This window comes from Fringilla coelebs, assembly GCF_963513975.1.
Source record: "Fringilla coelebs genome assembly, chromosome: 11".
Lineage (NCBI taxonomy): Eukaryota > Metazoa > Chordata > Aves > Passeriformes > Fringillidae > Fringilla > Fringilla coelebs.
Genome location: NC_140037.1, coordinates 17,005,074 through 17,026,786, shown reverse-complemented (window position 1 = coordinate 17,026,786; position 21,713 = coordinate 17,005,074). Strand labels below are relative to the sequence as shown.

The window sequence follows — 21,713 nt, the reverse complement described above, 5'->3', positions numbered from 1 at the left end:
AAAGGCCCCAGTCTGGTCCTCTCTGGCTTCTTCCCCTTCCCTGGGGCAGTCCCCAGCAGAGAAGCTCGGGATATTCCTGTTTCTCCTCTCTGGTTCACCCAGCTGGTCCTCTGACTGCTCACAGAGTTGAGTGCACAACCCAGCTGAGCACCCAGCACTGAATGCAGCCCCTCTGAATCCGCCAGCTAAGCCACCTGCTCAAATGTTGCAACTTAGTGCAAATTCCAGCTCAGGTTTCCCAAGCGTGGACACAGCCAGGCTGCCTCGGATGGATGCTGAGAGCAGACCTCACACTTGTACAGGGTGCAAGCAGCTGGAGATGCAAAAGCTGCTCCTCTGCAGAGAGGAGCCTGCCCTGTGCCAAATACGGGATGTGGCATGAGTCAAAATGAGGGACACCAGGAAATAATAGACTTCACATGAAGGAGAGCAATAATTAGCAGCTGTAAATCACCTTTCATCTACAGATCAGAGAGGCGTCTCAAGCACTAATTAGCACAGCCTTGCAGCATCCCTGCCCCATAACTAGCACGGGGCAATGGTTATTCCCTCTGCTGGCACGCAGCCACATGTCCTTGCAGGCACCAGCAAGAGGGAGCTGGCTTGCAAGGTTGGTCCTGTTCCACTTCTCACAGCCAGGCTGGAGGTTCCTGGGCACTTGTGCTAAGGCTCTGCTGCGTGCCCCAAGCCAGGGCAGGTTTGGTGTCTGCTTCCACAGCAGGTAAGTGAAGATGGGCCAGGGGGAGCAGAACACACTTGGGATCCAACCCATTTCTGCTTTGGGTTCTATCTGATGTTTTCTGTGTGGAAATCCCTGCATAACTCAAAGAAAACGAGTGAGCAAGGTAAGCTCCTCCAGGAGCAAAAGTCCTCTTTAATGGCATTTTGAGTAAGTATGGCAGGGAAGTTTACAATCTCCTAAAGTTTTTGTAAATACACGTGTGTATGTATTTAAATACGAATATTTACAAAACATTTTCAAAAAAATCTAGAGTTCTTTAACCTTGGTAGTTATCTCTGCAATGTTGGGGAGACACACCCAAAACATTTGTTAACTCGGGCATGAAGCAGAGAAGACAGGTTTGCAAGGATCTGTATGTAGAGTTGTTCATATTTCTTGGGAAGTACACAGAAGCCTGGCCAGCCCCAGCCTCAATCTCCTGCTTCTCTGAGTTGAGTCATCTTTTGTAGGAAAAATGAAATATGCTTTTCTTGGAAGAATTTAAATGTGAGAAAGTGGCATACTCAGAAAATTTCCCAGTTAGCTGTAGGTGAACCAGACCCATCTTCCTTCCCCCTGGGCTGGTTACCTGCAGCACACCAGCAGCACCTCAGTGCCTGAAGGACACAGCCTGAGTCTCTGGGTTGCAAAACTTGTCTATTTTGAGTTTGCAGTGAGCAAAATGAAGCAGAAGCTACTGGGCTTCATGTGGGAAATGAAACGTAAGACTGTGAAATATGGTAGGGGGGAATCAGACCGGTTAGTCTCTCTCTGCATTTGAAATGTCTATGAATATTGTTGAAATAGTGCGTGTGATCATTTTGCATGGCTGAAAATAGCTCTGCAAGGTGCCGGGTGGCAGTGCAAGCCAGCCCTTGGCATCACACGGCTCCCAGCATCGCTTTATTGTCACACCAGGAGCTTTGCTGTACAAAGAAAGCGCAACTAGAGTCTGCTGCATTGTCCATGCTACAAGGAGGTAAATTAAAGGCTAGAGAGATTTTAATTTGCTCCAGGACATAAAGAACATCGGGGCAGAAGTGAGACCTGCGAGCCCTAGCCGACAGTCCCTTGCCCTGACTTCTGAATGATGTGGGATTCATTTCCTTCGTTAAAAATAACCTTGTTTATAACCTCTCTTTCATGATTCAGCTTTTCTGCAGTCATCAACTGATCGCCATCAAAGCAGGGCAGCATCAGATTCCAGGAGGAAGATGCAGTAGGCTGTTGCAGCTCAGGCGTGCTCCTTGCAAAGGGCAGTTTGATGGAGGAAATGAGGGATGCCTCGTCAAAGGGCTGCTCTTTTTGGCGAGGAGTTCTGCTCTCTGAAATCACTGGGCTGAATCCTAAACTGCCTGGAGTTCCTGCTGTGCAAATCCCCACCCATGGCTTCTGCCCTGCCAGAAACACCAGTGCCTCATCACCATGAACTGGCCCTGTGCAGGCCCAAAGCTACAGACAAACGTGGTTTTCCTGGTTCCTCTCCTTCTTCTTGCCTGTAGGTCAGAGCATCAGACATGCGCTGCTCTGCATGCGGCGACCTGGGGCCCTACCAGTGGCACAGCTACCAGTTCTACATTTAAAGCAAGACTCATTGCCAAGAAAAATCTCCTAGAAAGTCCCACACCCCCACGTTTTTATTCCTTGCACTCTGGTGTGACGTGTCTCTCAGGCAGCACAGCTCCCAGGCTTCTAATGACCATGTTGTGAGGGTTTGCTAACTGCTGCATTATGTTGCCTGCAAAAATCAGGCTACACAGCTGCAATCCTCATCCTGTTTAGCAGACTGGGAAGCAGAGGCACGAAATGGAAAGGACCATCCCTTTCCAAAACCTTCTGGTGGTTTTTGGCTAGCACTGGATTAAGTTGCCACGCTCAGATGGGTCAGCGACTGCTGGCCCAAGCGGTGTGCCCATGGACACACAAATAATGAGTAGCAACCACCCAAGCAGAGGCCAAACCCTTGAGACAAAATCCTGTGGTGCAAATTTGTGCTCATCCTTATTTTTTTAGGAGCTAATCCTTTGTCTTTGCAGGAAGAGGAATTTTCTATAAATGTGGTATTTTTTTACACCTCATTGTGTGTTTAATGTTTAACAGTGGGATCATTATGGTTTTATTAGCAGTGTGTAACGCTTTGTCATCTTCAACTGACTTTGCAAACATTAACTAATTGATCTCAACTATGAATCAGTGGTGGTAACTAGTAAGGGAGGCAGAGTGGTCTGCTGGTGCTCACTGGGGAAGTGGTTGTCAGAACAGGGCACAGAAACCAAGGCTCACGTTTTGCTGCTCAGACACGAACACGACAGTTTTATTAGTGTTATTTCCATTAGTGCTGCTGTCAGGGAGGGCTACTCTGTGTGCAATAAACAACCCTCAGCTGCTTCTCTCTGCCTCTGGTTGAGTTCATGCTTGACAAAATGTCACCAAACCCCAAAAAATGCTGAATTAAGGAAAAAAAAATAGCGACCGACTTTGTTTTCCTCAGTGATCCAGTGGTTGCCGGTTGTTTTCCACTCGCCCTAACGAAATGCATAATTCAATTATCTATATTTGTGGGAATTAGATGCTAAAGTCAGAAAGGAGCAGGGCTGCTTGCAGCCACAGCTGGAGAGGTTTTTAAGGGCCACATCGGCAGAGACTGGCTTGAAGCATCCTGAAGCCGGCTGCCAGGAAATTAGCTCCTCGTTTGCAGTATGCAGAACATGTACGGCGGCTTCATGATTTACTCGCTCATCTGCTTCACATTGCGCCTACTCTCCCTCGCGACTGTCCTGGCGTACGCAATCTTCTGTTGCAAAACAGGAGTGAAAATGAGCTCTGCAGCGTGGAAGAGCTGTGCCGCTGCCCAGGTAAGGGCGGCCAAGCCCGGCAGGGACACAGCCCCTCGGGGGGGGGGTGGAGTGACGGCAGCTTTGGCGACGGGAGGCTGTGGTGGTGGCTTCGAGAGCAAATGAGATGTGGTGATTGCCTGGGACAGGGATATGGCCCCTCAGCGAGGGGGTGCAATGATGGCTTTGGACATGAGGATGGGGAGGTGCTGGTGGCTTTGGGGACAGCAGGAACAGAGCAGGAAGGTGTAATAGCGGCCTTGGGTACAGCAGGGATATGGTGGGGACATGTAAGAGTGGCTTTAGGGACAGAGGGTACAGAGTGGGAAGGTATGATGATGACTTTGGGTACAGTGGGGGCACCATGGGGGCATATGATGGTGGCTTTGGGGACAGAGAAGGCAGAGCAGGAAGGTGTAATGGTGACTTTGGCAATAGAGAGGACACAGTGGGGGGTATGTGATGGTGACTTTGGGACAGCAGGGACACAATGGGGAGGGTGAGATGGTGTCTTTGTGAACAGTGGGGATGCAGCCCCTCAGCAGGTGGATGTAATGGTGTCTTTGGGGACAGTGGGGACACACAAGAAGGTGTGATGGTGGCTTTGGGGGCAGAAAGGACACAGCAGGGATATGTGACGGTGGTTTGGGGACAGTAGGGATTCAACCCCTCATCGGGGGGCTGTGATAGTGGCTTTGGGGACTGAGGGTACAGAGTGGGAAGGTATCATGGTGGCTTTGTGGACAGCGGGGCTATAGCTCCTTAGAAGGTGGATTTGATGGTGTTTTTGGGGAAAGTGGGGACACAACAAGAAGACAGCAGTGACACAGTGAGGACATGTGATAGTGACTTGGGAACAGTGTGGATACAGTGGGAATGTATGATGGTGGCTTTGGGGACAGAGGGAACACAGCAGGAATACGTGATGGTGATGTGGGGACAGTGGGGATGCAGCCCCTCAGTGGGAGGATGTCACGGTGGTTTTGGGGACAGCGGGGCCTCGGCAAGAAGGTGTGATGGTGGCTTCAGGGATACAGGGGACACGTAAGGGCGGTGCGATGGTGGCCTTGGGGATGGCGAGGAGACGCCAGGGAGCTGTGATGACAGCTGGGGGTGGAGGAGACACGGCAGGGAGGTATGGCGGTGCCTTGGGGACAGTGGCGATGCAGCCGCTCAGCAGGTGGCGGCGGCTTTGGGGACAGGTGGGCTCGGCGCGGGAGCGCGGTGGCTCCGTGTACAGCGGTCGGGCAGAGGTGCGGGTGCCGGGAGGTGCCCGGGCAGAGGTGCGGGTGCCGGGAGGTGCCCGGGCATCGCGGCCAGCGGCGGGAGCGGCGGCCCCGGGGCGCGTCCCGCGGGTCCCGGCGGGGCGGGGGTCGCGGGGCGGTTGCCATGGCAGCAGCCGGGCGGCGCGCGCGGCCGGCGGGGCGCGGCGCGGCGCGGCCCCGGAGCGTACCATGTGCGCCCGGCGGCGGGAGGCGGCGGCGGAGGGGCCACGACGGCGGCGGCTGCTGCTGCTGCCCTGCTGCTATAGCTCCGCCACGGCGGACCCGGCGACCAGGAGCCGCTGCGTCAATGTAACGGCGGGGACGGGGGCGGAGGGGACGGGGAGGACGAGGGGGGACGCTGAGTGGCATTTCCACGCCGCGCGTGGCCGCGGGGAGAGGGGGGTGAGGGGGGCGGAGGGCGGGCGGTAGGCGTTAAAATGGCGGCGCGCAGGCGGCCCCCGCGCTAAACCGGCCCCCGTGGCTCGCCCCGCGCCGCCGCGCGTGGCACGGAGCGGCCGCCGCTGCCTGCGAGCGCCGCCGCCGCTGCGAGGTAAGGCCGGGGCGGCCGCGGGGCGCTCGGTGCCCCCCCGAGCCGCGGGCGCCCGGGGACGGGGGGTGCGCTCCGGGGAGGGGGCGCGGCGGCGGCTGGTCCCGGTCCCCGTCCCGCGGGCGGCTGTCCCGGGAGCAGCACAGGCGGGCTGGCCGCGGGTGCTGGCGCGGCTCCGCATCGCTCCTTTGTCTGGCGGCGGCGGCGGGCCCGGACTCCGCTCCGCTCCGGCGGGCGGCTGCGGAGGGCGGCTGGCGCGGTAGGAGCGTGGCGGGGGCGGCGTTCCGTTCTTTAATAGGAAAAAAAAAAAAAATCGCAAAGCCCACACCAGAACTAATTTGTGCAGCCGAAAGTGTGGCAGGCGCTGCCGTACCCCCGGACTCCTGATAGCGTGGCAAACCCCTGCTCGGAGTAGCGGGAAGCGGAGTTTTAGTTCTGGAAAAGCAGCCCAAACTCTCCGGAGGGCTCCGTCCGCCGCAGCGGCGAGAGAGGGGCCGGAGGGGAGGGGGGATTTTTTCCTTTCTTTTTTTTTTTTTTTTTTTTTTTTGACTCTTATGAAGACATGCGCATTTGTTCATTCTTGCCACCGCACTGGAGTCTGCCTAGAAACAAAGAACACAGCCTGGCGAAGTTGATGCTGGCTCCCAAAGTGTCTGGCTTTTTTTTTTTTTTCTTTCTTCTTTTCCTTCATTTACTTGTTCCATCGGTAAAAGCCTCGAGATGTTTCCTTCAATTATTCCCATGTGTCCGCTGGTGGAAACACACACCCTCCCCGCCTCTCCCCTTCGCCCCCCTCGCCCCTACCAGGCCAGGTTACGCATTTTGAAAAGTGCAGCCATGATAGACAGAGCAAGTTCTCTCTCCATTTTGCCCCGGCCCCGCGGTGTGACAGCTCGCAGGAGGTGTGCCTTCTCACCGGGAGCCACCCCCTTGCTGAATCATCGCCGAGCCATGGCCGGACAGCTCGTCCGCCCGGGCAGCGGAGCATTCCCCGGCCGAGCATGAGGCGGTGGCGGAGCTGACGCGAGGCACAGACCTGTTAACATTCGGCTCAGGCGCGGGCGAGCGGCTGCGGGGAGAAAACCTTCCCGTTTCATGGCAGCGGGAGCCGCGGATGCAGTTTTGAGCTCAAAGGCAAGACGTGCGCTGCTGTAAGGAATATCCCCTGCCTTTGTGGTAGTGAAAGTCCGGCTGTCGGGTCCTGCAGCTTTTGCAAAACTCCCCTCTTGCTCAGATAGGCTCCGTGTGCGATCAGCCGGGCTCGGGGAGTGATGTGCGAATTCGTGGTGTTGTGGCTCTTAGCTGTAATCCTACATTGCGTTTGCATAGAGAAGTGTATGAACAGTAGCGTCGTGTCTGTGCTATGTGCCTAAAACTAGTTTATTCTGCACTAATAGAAGTCATTGCCTTTGTTACCGCAAGGAAATAATGACTTAATCTTTATGGGGCTTGGGGTACGAGTGTGTCAGATGCTGAGGTGTTGCGAGGTATCCCTGCCTCCATTCAAAGGTTGCCAAAAAGTAAGAGAGTAAGAGGTGGGATGAGCAATTTTCAGCTGGGGTGTATCAGGCAAGACTAAATTGCAGCAGTTGTTGGACATGTAACATGATCCTGTAATTAGAGTGAGGTTATAGTCTATACCATGTTGAAACTATCGGGTGTCTGCGTTGGATCAGTCTGAATTAAGCTAGTTATTCTGGGATTATACAGAAGCAGAAGTAATGCAGTTAAAGTTTCCAAAGAGCAGCTTCCATGGGGTTGCGGAGATGTTTTCCCCCTATGGGTCCTCCTTGCGGGTGTTTTGCTGTTAAGGTAGTATGTGGAGGCTGCAATTGTGCTGCTCTCTAGGTTGGAGAAAGGCCTTACATGGCACAGTCCTGCTCCTTGGAGCTTAATTTACTAAAGAACATCTAAATCATGCATCTCAGTCCTGGGAGGGAGTAAATCCTGAAGGGGGGACTTGGGAGTTCAGCTTCATGCAGAAGTGAAGGACATAAAGGATTCTGTAATTTGGTCCTAAAACTTCCCTGCCCCCATTACTCTCCATACCCCAAGAAAGATGAGTGTTAGCAAGTCTGGTGGAAAGCCTGCTCTGGTGGAGAGCCTGCAGACTGTGGTCTTTTCAGTGCTCCTGCCAGTGGGGCAGGATCTTCCTGGGGCAGCTTCAGGCAGCTCTGGATTGCTGTAGGGTTGTTCTGGTGTGGAGCTGCACAGGCAGACCTGGAGGCTGTGCAGAGGTAGAGTGTGTGGGCACCAGCTCTGCTCACGGGTGCTGATTTCCCCTGGTGTGTGTGTGTGTATATATAGACATGGCATATATTTAAATGAAGTCATTTTAAAGTAGAGATGGCCCAGAAAAGTTTAGAGAACTATTTCAGTGTTTTGAGTGTTTCTTTTTCAAAGACAATAGACTGTGCTGAAGCTTCTAGGTACCACGGGATGTGGTGATAACAGGAGAAGGAGCAATCTACTTTGGGCTCAGTTGGCCTTCCTAGGAGCAGCTGAATTTTATGTGTGCACCTGGTTGAGCCTGTTTACAGCTGTGTGGCCGCTGCAGATTTGGTGCTGCCTTATGGGCCTTTTGGGATGTGTTGGCAGGGGCCCAAAGCAGACCTGGTGGTCAGTAAGGAAATTAGCTCCACACTGCTGTAAATTGTCCTGCTCAGCCTCCTGCAGCATCTGGCCAGGTCAGCAGAATTTGGGGTGCCACATCCTTTCCACTGTGAGGGAGTGAGGGACCCTCATGGGGAAAGAGGGAGTGGATCTAGACCTGTCATTCCTCCCTCCAGTGCTTGACTATGTGCTGCAGGAAGGTTACTGACAGTGGGGGTGCTGGGCAGTTGTCCCTCTGCAATGTTGAATCCACACAGAGGATTTTCTAATGGTTTTAATGGCCAGTTCCACATCAATGGGGGCCTGCTCTGCCCTCTTATTCTGTGTTGGGCAATGGCTGGCATAAGCCTTACATGTTATTCTTAGAATTTTACAGACCAAGTTTAAAATTCTTAAATTTTACAGACCAAGTTTTCTCCTGGGCTTGTCCCATCTTGGCAAGAGGAATATGTGGAGCTTAGAATTTTGCACTTATGATGCCATCACATGTGAAGTTTTGAGGGGTTGTTTGGCACGTTTAAGGGAATCTCAAAGTGCAACTCAAAAACTTGTGACTGCAGAGAGAGAGGATGGCTTTCTTGCTTTTTGCAGCATAGCTTGCAAATCAGTTTTGAAGCTGGTGCTGTTGTGGAAGTGGTCCTGCTTCTGGCCTTTTCCTCCGGTCTCTTTCATCCTTGTAATTTAAGAATAATCTTGCAGAATAACAAGGAAAAAAAGGACGCTCATTTTAGCCATCACTCAGCCTCTCCATGTGGCCACAGAAATGGTTCTGTTGGCCCAAGGACTTGGGGGGCCCAGGCAGGACAGGAGGAGGCTGGGCCATGGCATTGCTGCATTGCTTATGTCTGGATCTTCCTAAAGGCACAAGTGAAACCATGGCTGGCCTAGTCACCAGCGCCTGCAGCTCAGTCAGGAGCCTGAAAGCAAATGAAAATTCTCTTTGTGGCTAATGCAGGCACACGTGAAGATGATGAATCTGCAGCTGGGATTTGGTGACTGATGCCCACAGTAGGGCACCCTTTCTGTGCTGGTGGTTACAACTTGGCTTTGTTGGTAGAGTGAACGATTGCGTGACTCAGATGTGTTGGGAAAGAGTATGGAGCATTCACAGGAGCAAACTTTTTGGACCATGAACATACTAGAAGTCCCATGTAGAAACTGAGTACTAGAAACATGAGGCTGCTCATTGAGAGGGAGGCTGAGCACTGCAAAGCACGGTTTCCTTAGATCTCAATATTCAAAGGTAGTCATAGGAGTGATGACTCTCTTGGTGGGCTTTGAGAACAGTGCAGACTTCCAACCAAAGAACTGCCATGTCAGACAGACGTGACATCTTGCATTTCCATTGCCCAGCTCCAGCCTCCTAGCAGCCATCAGGAAAATGTGAGAAAAATCTGCAAAATGCTAGAAAATCTTGGCTGGGGAGCGACTGCAGCCTGGAAGCAGGGAAGAGAGGATGTCTTTATTGAACAGTGTGTGTTTACTCTTAAAATCCCTTAAAAGCTCTGAAGCTCAAGCTTGCTTGATTTTCTGTGTTTGCCGTATGTAATATTTCATTGAGAAGTTTCAATTCAGTGTGGCTGAGTTGATGCAGGAGTTCCTTTTTAGGTGATAGCAATCCACTTACCCACGTGTAATGTACTGGTTTGCTTTTTAGACTGGTTTTTGAAGGGGGGGGGCTGTGAGCTTCTTTTTAGTTTCAGACCTTTGGGCAGTGCCTGCATCCATTTCTAGGGCAGTGCTCAGGTTCTGATTTCTTATATGATTTAAGCAGACTTGTCTCTTTTGCTGAAATTCAGTCTTTAAGCTGGAGCATTTATAATAAAACATTTTGTAATTCTCTGTTCACCTCTAATACAACACCGCGGGTTTCCCAGGCTTTCCATCTGTGTCTGCTGCTGAAATGGAATTCCTTCTTGTGCCCCCTAAGTATAGAAGTTGTATAAAGGGATCCTTTTAGTTTATTTTCTCCAGATTTCCATGTGTGCAAATTGCTACCCCTGGATAGATGATTTACCTGAATTTGTGCTTGTGATGCTTTTGCAGTTGGTCACCTCTTCCCTGCTAAGCTGTGGAGTGCATGTTGTTCTTTTAAAAGGTGTGTATCCTCCCCTTTTTCCATGCCATCTTCCAGGAAGGATTGTCTACCCAGAGCGATGTTATCGTCTCCCATTTTAAATGGTGTCAGCAGATATTTGTTTTTTCCCTTCTCTCATTTTGATGCTAAGTACTCACCATGGGAATGAGTCGTCTTGTATTATTCACATGGAGCAAATCTGTGGCTTGGCCTGCAAATTATAAGGCCCTGCTGAGTGAGGATGAGGGCTTTGGGAGCCCAAGTAAAGGTGCCAGGATCTGTTTGCCTGGGCTTTTTTTTGTAAAAGCACGTAGGCCGATAGCAAGCTGAAAAAGCAGTGGCCTTCTGAGCCGGGTATTTTATGTCTGAGGGCTTCTGAATGCATAAAATCAGAGAGAATGTGTCTGTGTAATCCGATCTGCTCTTGAAAGCCTTGTGGAGGGCTGCATGCTGCAGACATAAGCTGTGTCAATAAGAACTCTATTCACCCTCGGAAAACAGCCTCGTGATCAGGTTTGATTGGCAGGCTTCCTAAGGGAGGGCCTTTTTTTGAGAAAGAGCTCTGATTTTTTGGCGGTACTTCTGACTGCCTTTTCGGACTCCCACTTATTGTTCTTTCCTCGGCATGATAAACTTGGATATTTTTGCTGGGAGCTTGCTGGGGCAGAGGGAGGATTTCATGTAGCACTGTAACAGGAGTATGGGGTGAGTTTCCTTCCTTGCAGTGCGGTTCCTCTGCCAAAGCTGTATTTATGAGCATGAAGGTAAGGGATTTAAAAGAATATGAGGTAGGACTGAAGGTTGCTGTGTGCAGGAGAGTGTACCATATCCTTGTGCGTGCTCAGGGTACTGTCTTGCAGAACAGTGGCACAAAGCACCCATCCTTGTAAAAGTCTTGGATGGTAATGCACAAAATGTGTGGTGGTGCATGCTTATGTGCGTTTTCCCCCCTTGGTTCTGCAGATGTGTGTGTTATCCAGAAGTGTTGTTGGATGAAATTCTGCTTTTGGTAATGCTGTCATAAATCTGCTGTGAAGGCAGTGTCGTACTAATGGCTGTAATTTGCTGGTTGCTATTATATATATAAAAACTTTTTTTTTTAAGTCACGCAAGGCAAAAATCTAATTCTGCATTATGAAGTATTCTACACCTGGCATGTAATCTTTTAAAATCTTGTAGGAAAAATCTGCTTGAGCTGATAAAAATCATACTTATGAGATATGCTGAAAGCAGAATTTTAGTCAGAATACCAGGTTCTGAGATGCTGTTCAGTGTGTAGCATTTGTGTAAATGGCATTTTCTGCTGCATTACGTATGTGATATTCAGCGTTTGCTCTCCTGAGGTCTTAAAGCCTTTCTCTTTGGCACTGAGTTACTGGCTTTAAAAAAAGAGATATTGGACTTTCAGTTTTGCATGTTTCTTTTTTTTTCCCAAGTCCTTTGGTCTATCTGTCACTGTTTTTAAAGCTTCATGTCCTTCGTGAAGTGATGATTTGAAAATTAGCTCATCTGTATGTCTTTCTGGGTTATTCCTGGAGCTGCAAATGAAAGCTTTAAAATATAATTAGAACGTAATATACACGAGCTCAAAAAAAAAAAAAAAAAAAAGAAATAATGCAAAGCTATTATTTAAGAGAAATGCAGTTATGTTTTGAGCCAATTGAGGCTTGACTTAATTTCTCAGGTTTGTTGGTGATGATGTAGTAAAACCAGAATTAACTCTTGAAATATGCCTGTCCTGAGTCAGGAGTTTGGCTGGTGAAAATGTAGAGAGCCACTGAAAGAAGGGGAATCTCCTTGCAGGGGAGCCTGTCCCTGTGCAATTTGCAAATGGATGCAGCATTTTGGGTGATTCCTGCAGTTCCGTTTTCCTGGCTCTTCCCAGCTGAATCCCCTTCAATAACGGCCTGATCTTGCCTACAACAGCTTTTGTAACAAACTGTCCGTTTTAGGTGGGATTGGCCCCTGAGCAAACAGTGTGCAGCCCTTGGCAGCCATGGACAGGGCGAGGGTGGGCAGGAAACACTGGCTGCTGCTCCTCTCAGTGTGGGGAGGCCGCAGCTGGGTGATTTGTTTTTGCTTCCTGTTCCCAATCTGTTTGGGTCAAAAGAAGCGGTGTTTTTCCATATTAAGATGTTTGGCTTCATTCTGCTAGGCAGCAATAAATTTTACACCGTGCACAAAGTGTTTCTTATATTTCAGAGACGCTTCATTGCTGCCTTTGACTTTTAATTTGGACGGTGAAACCTTTATTAGTGCTTTCTTTGTTGCACGACCTGCTTTTCAAGGAAAACAGAAAGCTTTTTCTTTTTTCTCCTTTCCCTCTGTTTTGGAAAGAGCCTTTGAAATATCTCACAAGTCTGTAGCTAAGCAGAGGGAGAGAGCTGGCAGGTCTGTCTGCCATGCCTGGCTCCTCAGCAGGCTTGCAGGGAGATGGGGACACCTCAGCCCGCTTCTCTGCTCCTGGAGTTAATTGGGATGTGCTTGGATTTAATTCATTAGTGCTTGTGAAATGTTTGGTAATGTTTTGGTGGAAGGTTGTGGGGCTGTGTGGTGGTAAGGTGTGGTTGTGCAATGCAGGTCTGTGATGCTGGGAGGAGCCTGTGTGGGTTGATGGACCGAGCAGTTGTTAAAGTGGTCCTAAAGGCTGGAATGGTGAGCTGTAAAACATCCCCATGTCATTGATAGGAAATCCTGCCTGGTAAAGGACAAGTTCTGAGCCATGGCTGACTGCTGGGCTGCTGCTGGGAGCTGTTCTCCAGAGCACCGGGTTAGTCCACAGCATGGAAAATGTCACCACAGGCCGCAGCGTGCAAAACTGAGGGAGAAGAAAGAATCAGGCTCTTTGGGCTCTGCCCTGGTTGGGCAGAAGAGGTGTTTGTATTTCTCTCACCAAAATCTGGTCAAAACTCTTAATCCATACTGGTCACTCTTCCTAAGTTGCTCAGTTGTAGGATGTCCTACTCTGGAGCCAGCAAGTCAGGATGGATAAATCTTTTTATGGTCATACCAGGTATCAGTGGGCTCCTTTATAGTCTGAACATTTTTATATAAATAGTAATAAGCAATGCTGGCCCAGGGGGCTTGTATTGCATTCAGATACATTTCAGTGAAGTTATTTTTGAAGTACAAAAAAGAAACAGTAGCATGGAGCCATCTGCAGGGCTACAGGTGGTTTATCCTCCTTTCTGTTAAGCCTCCAGATTCTGGAGTTGTATCTGACTGAGGAAGTCAGAGTGCAGAGGTGTTTTGTGAAGCCGTCATGCCCTTAGACTGCTTAGGTTTTGGCACTGGCATCTGCACCTTGTGTTTGCACTAAAATCCTGGATCCACAGACATACACCTCCATTCCATGTACTCTGCTTGTCCAAGTCCATCACTGATGAATTTGGCTTGACTAATTACTCAGTGAAGCACTTGGTGTGACAACCTCAGTGCCCTTCGTTAAGCAGAGCCGCGGTAACGAGCTAAGGTTGGCGGTGTCCCAAGTGCCCAGGCGTGGTCTGGCTAATGAAGCAGCACCTTTCACAAGGTGCTTGAGGAAGCTGCACTTCAGGTCATGTAAATAAGGAAACCAGAGTGGGCTGCTCTCCTGCAGGATGAACAGTGAGCCCCTTCCCTCCTGCATCTCCTCAGTGTGGTGACACCTCCCCTGCTGCCTCTGGGTGCAACCAGCCTCTCCCCCTTGCTCACAAGTGCAGGCAGGTTATCCCCACTCCTCCCCATGCCTGCACTGCACACTCCCTTGGACCAGTCTGCCCAGGGCACCTCTCTTGGGTGGCTCTTTTACATGATTGACCACCTTCATCATGATTTTCAGGGTCTGCAGAGCAGTGGGGGTTGAGTAGCTGTGATCCACATTTCTTCTGAGACTGTGGAGATGAATATGGCATGTAGGGCGGATTCTGCATGAGGTTTTATGAACCTTGCTGAAGGGAAAGACCTGCTGGGTTGGGGACTTTCCAGCTCTGGTGACTGTGTTGTAATATGACTCATTCAGTAGCTGATGCTCAGGTACCAAGGTTGGAATGAGGGTGCTGTTGCCAAATGCCAAATTCATTCTGTGCCCTGTGTTAGATGGGAGGTTGTCCTTCTGACAAGACCTTGAGATCTATTAATAAGGTACAGGGAAGCTTCTCATGTGTTTTATAACAGATTTATTTATTTTCTGTACTGTGCCACCCACTTGTTTTTCTGGAGATACCTGGATTTCTAAATTATGCCCAGGTGCAGAGACTGTCATAGGTGCCCCTAACTGGGTGGTGACACCATTTTGCATACCAGCTTACATGATAAAGTTTTCCCCTAAGTCTTGGAACATCTTGTGGGGAATGTGTGGATTTGGGACAAGAGGTAGAAACCTCTTGACAATGGGACATTGCCAAGGCAGAGCCATTGGCTGCTTGAGCTCCCAGGGTATGCCCAGTGCTCTTGGCTTCATGGGTGCCACGAGGAGCTAAGCCTCCTCCTTCATGCACTTCATATGTTTTTTGGCACTGAAAGGTGTGTTCTCTTTCCTTACTGCTGCTCTCCTCTTTCGTCATGAATGCTTGTAATGGCTGAGGGAGAGGGCAGGAATGATACCTGGCCAATGCAGCCTGTGCTTGGGTCAGCTGGGAAAGGTGGTGAAAGCAGAGCTGGAGGATGCCTGGTGCTGCAGGAGAGCATCTGCATGGGTGAGGTGAGTCAGTCTCTAGTAGCCTTTTGCAAGGTGCTGGGGTTTTTTGGTTCAGTAAAACACTCTAATAAGTATGTACTGATTTAATTAAAAAATGCTTAGAGCATCCATTGCATAAGGCCGTGAGCTAAGGCAGGTGTCTTTTAGCAGCAGTAATTCTCTTTTTGAAACAAAAGGACTGGACAGCTGAGTTGGACTGATCTCATGCAGTGGCAGTTCACCACACACAACATCTCAGACAACTGCCCACTGATTCAGGTTTTGTAGGTGTGGGGATGTGTTGGCTTGACTTCCCAATGTAGGGACCAGGAGAGCAAGGGGGTAATGCCACAGACCAGCCAAGCATGCCAGATTTGAAACTGACTGGCAGTGATTTGCAGGTTTTTGACATGAGGTTTCCTTTCTCTCAGTAAAATGTAGATTCAAACACCTGCGAGACGCTTTTTTAGCGCAGTCATTTGTGATGTTCAGTAGCAAACATGTGACTGGTGACTTGCTTGTCTGGTGGCTTTCTCTTGAGCATCCTCAGATCCTTCTCTGTTGGTGTCATGATGACTGGGGAGAGAGGGATTTTAGAGTTGAACTGGAACTTAAATTTCAAAAGGAGTTTTTTCTCATGAAAATAAATCTGTGTTTGGCTTTGCTGCTCTTACTGTGCTTCATCTTCAATTTGCTGGTGCTGGCTGTAAAACCATTAAATTCCTAGTGGGGTGGTGCAGAGCAGTGTCTTCAGTTTGAGTCTGGACATTAGTAAGGAGCAACTGGAATTTAAAATCAAGTTTTGGTCACCAGCAACAGACACTTTTTTGTTGGTCCCATGTGCCTGTGACACGTGCTGGTGTTGTGGCATGTTCCACACTGCCGAGTGCCAGCTCCCTCTCCCTGGCAGAGCCCAGGGCTGAGCACCACTTGTTCTGGCTGCAGGAGTGACACTACTACAGCACAAGTGAGACTTTCCTCTTGCCCATTGATAGGCAAAGAACCCATTAGGATTGCAGAAACTTCTTCAGAGATTTATGCAGCAATTGTAAGCATCCTGTCTTCCTTTTTTTTTTTTTAGGGTAAAGTAATGCTACAAATACTTTTTTTTATAAGACTCCTAATACAACAAAACTGTCAAGGGGGAGAAGTCCACTGTGGTGATTATTGTCCAAATATAATAACTTTGTGATAGGCAGAAAGTGAGTCTGACTACAAATGGGAGTGATTCTGGGAGGAAGGTAAAAAACCTTAATATTCTGAATGATAGAAGAATGAATTTAAATTCATTTAATGTCAGTAATCTTTGTATTATTAAACATAATCTGCTTCTGAGAAGCATACAGACGTGGCTTCTTTTTTTTTCCCAGCTCTCTGTGGAACTGCATTAATAAGAACAGAGTGTTTCTCCTGACCTCTACCTTTATACTTTGAGCTCCCAAGGGCACACATTTTTCTCCTGAATTTTTGGACAGCATCTGCAGGTAGTGAAAGCTGCCACAAATAAATAGCAAATCTGGGAGCATGTTACCATAGTCCCAGATAATTTAGCAAGGGGTTAATCCTGCAAGATGCTTACAGGAGAGTGGAACAAGGGCTGCAATCTGGTATCCTTTTGTGGGTGGTTTTAGGATGGTCTTGAACCTGTTGTGTTGCCAAAAAGATTCTCAGCAGGGTGATCTTAGGAGGAAACTGAAAGAGTGCGAGAGGATGCAGGCTGCTGTAGTTTTGGATGCACAACTTTCTGGGTGGTTTACCATAGGGGAGGTACAAATGCAATGGTATCGATGAATTTGATGCAGTATTGTTAGGTGGATTGTGGAGGTGAGGAGGCAAGACTGGCTTTAGGATTGTTGTTGGAGCTTTCAGTGTGGGGAAGGAGTGCTGTGGCACATCAGACATCTTTGGGTGGGAGGTTATCATGATCAGCCTCGTGCATTTCCATCCTCTGAGGGAGAGAGCTGCTGCACGCGAGCTTAGCTCTCTGTAGGAATGTGATGTTGCTCATCCTGGAGATCCAGGCAACCAAAACGAGAGAGAGAGAGAATTAAAACGTGAGATCTGCTTGCTTATGACCTGAATCCCCTAATCACAGCCCCATGTAAGTGAAGGTCTTAGGCTGGGTTGAGTAGAGGGCATCTCCACTCAAGGAAGTGTACATCCGCCCTACACATCACAGAATTGGAGCTTATTCCTGATGAAATACAGTTAAAGAACCTTAAACCTTACCTTAAACCAGACCTGCTGTTTGTGACTTTCTTCCCCTGTGGCAGGCACATATTGAAGGCATGGTGAAGAGAGTTGTGTGCTACCTGAGCTCCCTGTCCTCAGGACACCTACCCTGTGTGCCAGGAAGCATGTCCTTGTGAGTCCATGCCTTTTGGAACTGGTCCTTCAGTTGATGGCTTGGATTAAAGCCTTAATTGTATATAAGTGTTGTGATGCTACTTACTTATTGGGGAGTAACATTGAGACAGTTCATGCAACAGGGTGGCCACTTTCACTGACCCTGTAATTTCCTTTGGGCTGTGGCTGTTTCTCCTCGGGTATCCCACTAATGCCAAGCCCATGGTAATCCCAGGCTTTTCAGCATGGTGTTCAGTTTATTCCGGGTTGTAAGACTGCAGCCAGTGATGTAAGACTTGCTGGGGTTTTTTTTCCATGTGTGTAGTTAAACTGAAAAATAATTTAAAAAAACAGGAAAGGAATTTATTCCATTTTAAGCGGCATCAGCAAAGAAAAATAAAAGAAAAAAGAAAAAATTGTCAGCACATTTTTGGCATGGAGGTGAAGGGAAGATCATATTTTTATGGAAAGATACATAATTTGTTTATTTATTAGATGAGAGGTAGAGATGCTTCAGCTGAGGGATAGAGAAAAAAAGGAAAAACAAGGAGGGAGGAAATCTAATGCTCTTTGCCTTTTGTAAAGAAATGCTTCAGTTTTTCTTTTGAAGCAGTCTGGAAATTCAGGTTAGTCTCTGTAAAGGTGAATAAATAATTTGTCTGAAAAGCACTGCCTAGCTTGCACACATAGCAGATAGAAAAATTAAAATATTTCATAAAAGGACTTTAAAAGCACCTTTGGCTCAAATCTGTGATACTGTAAACTGAGGGAGAACCTCTGATTTTTCTATTACCTGAGGATCTGGCTTTTGGTTTTAATCTCTTCTCTCCCTCCCCTCCTCCTCCCACAATATGAAAGGTGTGTTTGTATGGAGGATTTCTTGCAGCACATAGTCAAGGACTGTTTCAGAGTTCAGACAATTTGATCCAAAGGCTCTTCCTAGCCTTGATAGAGTTTTGCTTTTATAGCTCCTGTGAATTAGGAGAGTATTGGTTCAGCATCGTGTCAGATACAGGTAACTGGGGTTTCGAACATCGCCCACAAACACTTAACAAAGCACTGTGCAAATGTTTTTGAGAGCTAACAAAAACCTGCCTTGTTGCCTGAAGGTTGAATCCACAGCTAGCTGCCTTCTTGGAATAAGCAGATAACAAATTAGCTACTAATACTTTATTTGTGGTTTGATATCCCCACTGCTGCTACTGATATGTGAGGGTTTTGGGTCACAAGGTGGAGTGCAGGAGCTGGATCCCACTCAGTGTTGATACCCTGCTTGTATGGTGTGTTTGGGCAAGACAGGACAAGCTGTTGTCCATCCATCTCTAGCCTGTGCCTCCTGCATATTGGCCACATACATAGGGACAGCAGGGACCAGGCCATGTGTGGCAAAGTAGAGGAGCCAGCTTGCTCTTTGACTGTACCACTGCAGCAGGTCACTGAGCTGTGCCTGGTAAGGTGCTGTGGTACCTGGTTGAAGTCCTTTGTGTTCAGCTGGTGTCCTGACTTGTGTTTCTGACAAAGAATAAAAATAAGTGCTCAAGGCCAGGTTGGATAGGGCTTTGAGCAAAGCCCTTTTTTTTTTTACCTTCCTGTTTTAGTGGAAGGTATTCCTGCCCATGACAGAGGCATTGGAAAGAAATTATTTTTTTTCATTCTAACCTTTAGATGAAGCTGGATTTACCAAACTTGGCAATGGTTTCAGTGTGAGGCCAGAGCTGCTTCTGAGGAAACTTTGGGGACCACTGATTTAAGGTTCATGTCCATTTGGGTGAGCTCTAGGGTAAGGATTCAGCTTTCAGAAAGTACTGTGTGTTTTGTTTGCTTTTTGGCTTTTGAACATGTGTGGTTTTTAAGAACAATCAGTTCTGAGAGAGCCTCCTGTCAATAATGGTTGGTATTTGTGTAGGGTGATCAAAAGAGTCTCTGCAGGCTGAAGGGGAGACAGCACAGACAGGCCCACGTTGGAGTCACTGTGTGTTCCCTGTGCCCTTAAGGTGTAGGATTAAGCTTGCAGAAAAGGAACGAGGTCAGGTCTAGACCAAGAAGTAGACTCTGGAATCCAGCCAGGAGTGTAAGGTTTTTTCCCTGTAACAGCATCCTAGATGTGGCAGTTGTGTTGACTTAGCCGAAATGAGGCTGACATCTGTAGGTCAGGGCTGATTAAAAGGGAAGGAGGGTGGAGAATAGCTCTGCAGAGTAAAGAGGATTTAAAGATAACAGTGGAGGGAGATGCGTGGCCCTTATTTGGAGAATTTGGGTTGGCCGTGGGAATCTTGCTGTGCCTGGGAGCAGGGACCTCCTGGTCCCTGAGTTCTCTGTGGGCCCCAGGACACTGTGGCTGCTGCTCCAGTTCATGGGAGTCTTCTGACTGAGTCTGACTTTTTGGATAGAAGTTTGACTTAAGCTTTCCTCTTCTGCTGTTCAAGGGAAGCCTCCCACACAAACCTTTGGCTTGGTGTAAAACCCTGCTGTGATGACAACACCCACCCCTCACTTTGTTGTGTTGGAGGGTTAAGTGTCTGGGTCTCCTGCTTGGTGCAGATGAAAGGTGCTGTATTGCTGAGCTGTGCTGTATGCTGGAGCATTATGTGCTGGCAGCTGCTTCAGAAAATGTTTCCGTGCTCCTTTTGACCTCCATTGTGTCTTCCTGCCCAAATTCAGTTGTGCAGGTAGCTGAGGATGTTGGAGGCTGTCTCTTTTTTAGAGAGAAGGAAAGAGGAGGGTGATGGCACTTCAGAAGCACTAACCACATACTTTGGTAGAACAGCATATTGTGTCCAAAATTGTGCTTCATTATCATTAGCTGCTGCTTACACATTAAGTATATTGCTCTCAGAAGTGCTCTGACACCAGGGATCTCTGTCCTTTGAGATGGGTGAGGTGAGACTGCAAACAGTAGTATGAAGGAACATGCCACCTTCAGGGTCAGGAATGTGATTTACCTCTGCTTCCTGCCTGGAGACCTTCAGGAGACCTTCAGGAGCTGGTCTGCTGTTCTGATTTTTTTCCACAATGATTCCTTTCAGAAAAAATGGCTGATTTGATTAGATGAACACTTCTGTGGTATAAATCAGAAAGGAAGAGGGTGCTTAGCTTCTTTCTGAAGCAGGAGTTTCAGTTTCCAAATGAAAAACTTTCTTAGCAAGATAAAAATAGAGAATTACTTTATGGGGAAAGTACTTGCTTCCCTCCTGGCTCTGCTGGGCAGCCTTCAGCCGGGAGGAAGTGGGGGAATTACCCTCAGCTCCCTTGGACCACAACCAGTCCTGGTGGTTTTCCAGTGAAGTAACTAGAGTTACACCAGAGCTGTGCTTTAGTTCTTCAAAGTTAAGGGATAAATAACTCTATATGAAAATTGAATTGTAAATCCTGCCAGGCATGATGTCCCCTCCCTGTAGGACCTGCAACCCATGTGGCACTGCATCACAAAGCACAGGCCGTGTTGGTTGGTGAGATTCATCACGTTGGGGTGCTCAGTCCAGCTAAGCAGCATGGATAGCATGATCACCACTCACATCAGTGAGTCAGTAATTTTTATATCTGAGAAATAACTGCATAAGCAGTAGTGGCCTCCCATAGAACTCTGGGCCTCTCTTTCAGGGGACGAGCAACTATTTGATGATTTTGTTGAAAATAATCTTGGCCTTTATTCTGGTCCCTAAATTCATTTTCAACTGTGACAAGAGCCAGGATTTAAGCCTGGGTTTCCCCAAGTAAAATGCAGTTAATTAGCCCACTCCATCATGCAGCCTTCTCTGTTAACAAAGGCAGTATACTCAGCCAGACAGCTCTTGCTCACAAGTGATGCTCACCTTTTGTATGGCAGAGTGTGCTTGCTCAGAGCCTGGAGTCCTTGTTTGCATCCCTTTTCAGCAGTGCTTCTTAACCCCTCTGTGCAGCCCCATTGTAGTGCTGCCTGTCTCCAGTTGAGAGACTGCTGGCACCAGGATGTGTTTAAGTTTGAATGATGGTTTGTGTTACTGGTAGTGGCTGTGGAGCTTTACCAAGGTCAGAGACTGCTGCAGGTTAAAGGGGAAGAGGGTTTCTACCCTGAGGAGCTTGTAGCCCTCAGGGTGATGTGACATTAGTATTATTAGCTGTAAATTGGAAATAGGATTCAAGCAAAATTGGGGTGCAAAGTGAGACTTGATTTCTGAGCTGGAAGAAGGATGTATGGTCCATTGTCTGGGGTCCTGGCTTGCTGTTCTCACCAGACCAGATCTCCTCACACTGATAAGCTGGAGCTCAGCACCAAATGCTGCTGTGGTGGATCAGGTGAGGGAAAATAAACCAGCAAGGTTGCTGGGGGACTCTGCTGCACTGCCCATGGCAGTCAGGGCATGTTAGAAATTTTTGTTTGTCATCTCCCCACTGATTTGGGTTCAGAGGGAGGGTGCTTCCTGAGCAGGGCAGGCTGTTGACAAGTTTTCTTAACTGGCCACTGACCTCAGGTAGATCACTTAATTCTGTTCTTCTGCAAAGGAGTTGCTTGGGCTAAATGTTAAGAACTTTGAGTTTTCATTATCATGATATTGCACAGATAGTTTCAAAATACTATTTTTCTTCTTTGTGCGAATATCTAAATTTGACTGTTGCACCTGCAGTGTTACAGGATTTAGTAAACTGGGGAGAGGGACAATCCTTAGTTTAGGT

The 21,713-nt window shown here is 48.4% G+C and overlaps 1 protein-coding gene across 5 annotated transcripts in view; it reads left to right on the top strand.

Moving 5' to 3' along the window:
• The first annotated feature begins 5,018 nt into the window (after positions 1–5,018).
• The window catches only part of MBNL3 (muscleblind like splicing regulator 3), a 90,881-nt gene continuing 74,186 nt past the window's right edge, over positions 5,019–21,713 (top strand). For 4 of the 5 annotated variants that reach the window (XR_014616444.1, XR_014616445.1, XM_084213260.1 and 1 more), the window contains exon 1: positions 5,019–5,129. The gene's annotated coding sequence lies outside the window, so the exon portion shown is untranslated. Of the gene's footprint in view, positions 5,130–5,202; positions 5,371–21,713 lie in introns of those variants that run through there. The other variant, XM_084213259.1, reaches the window with a different exon arrangement.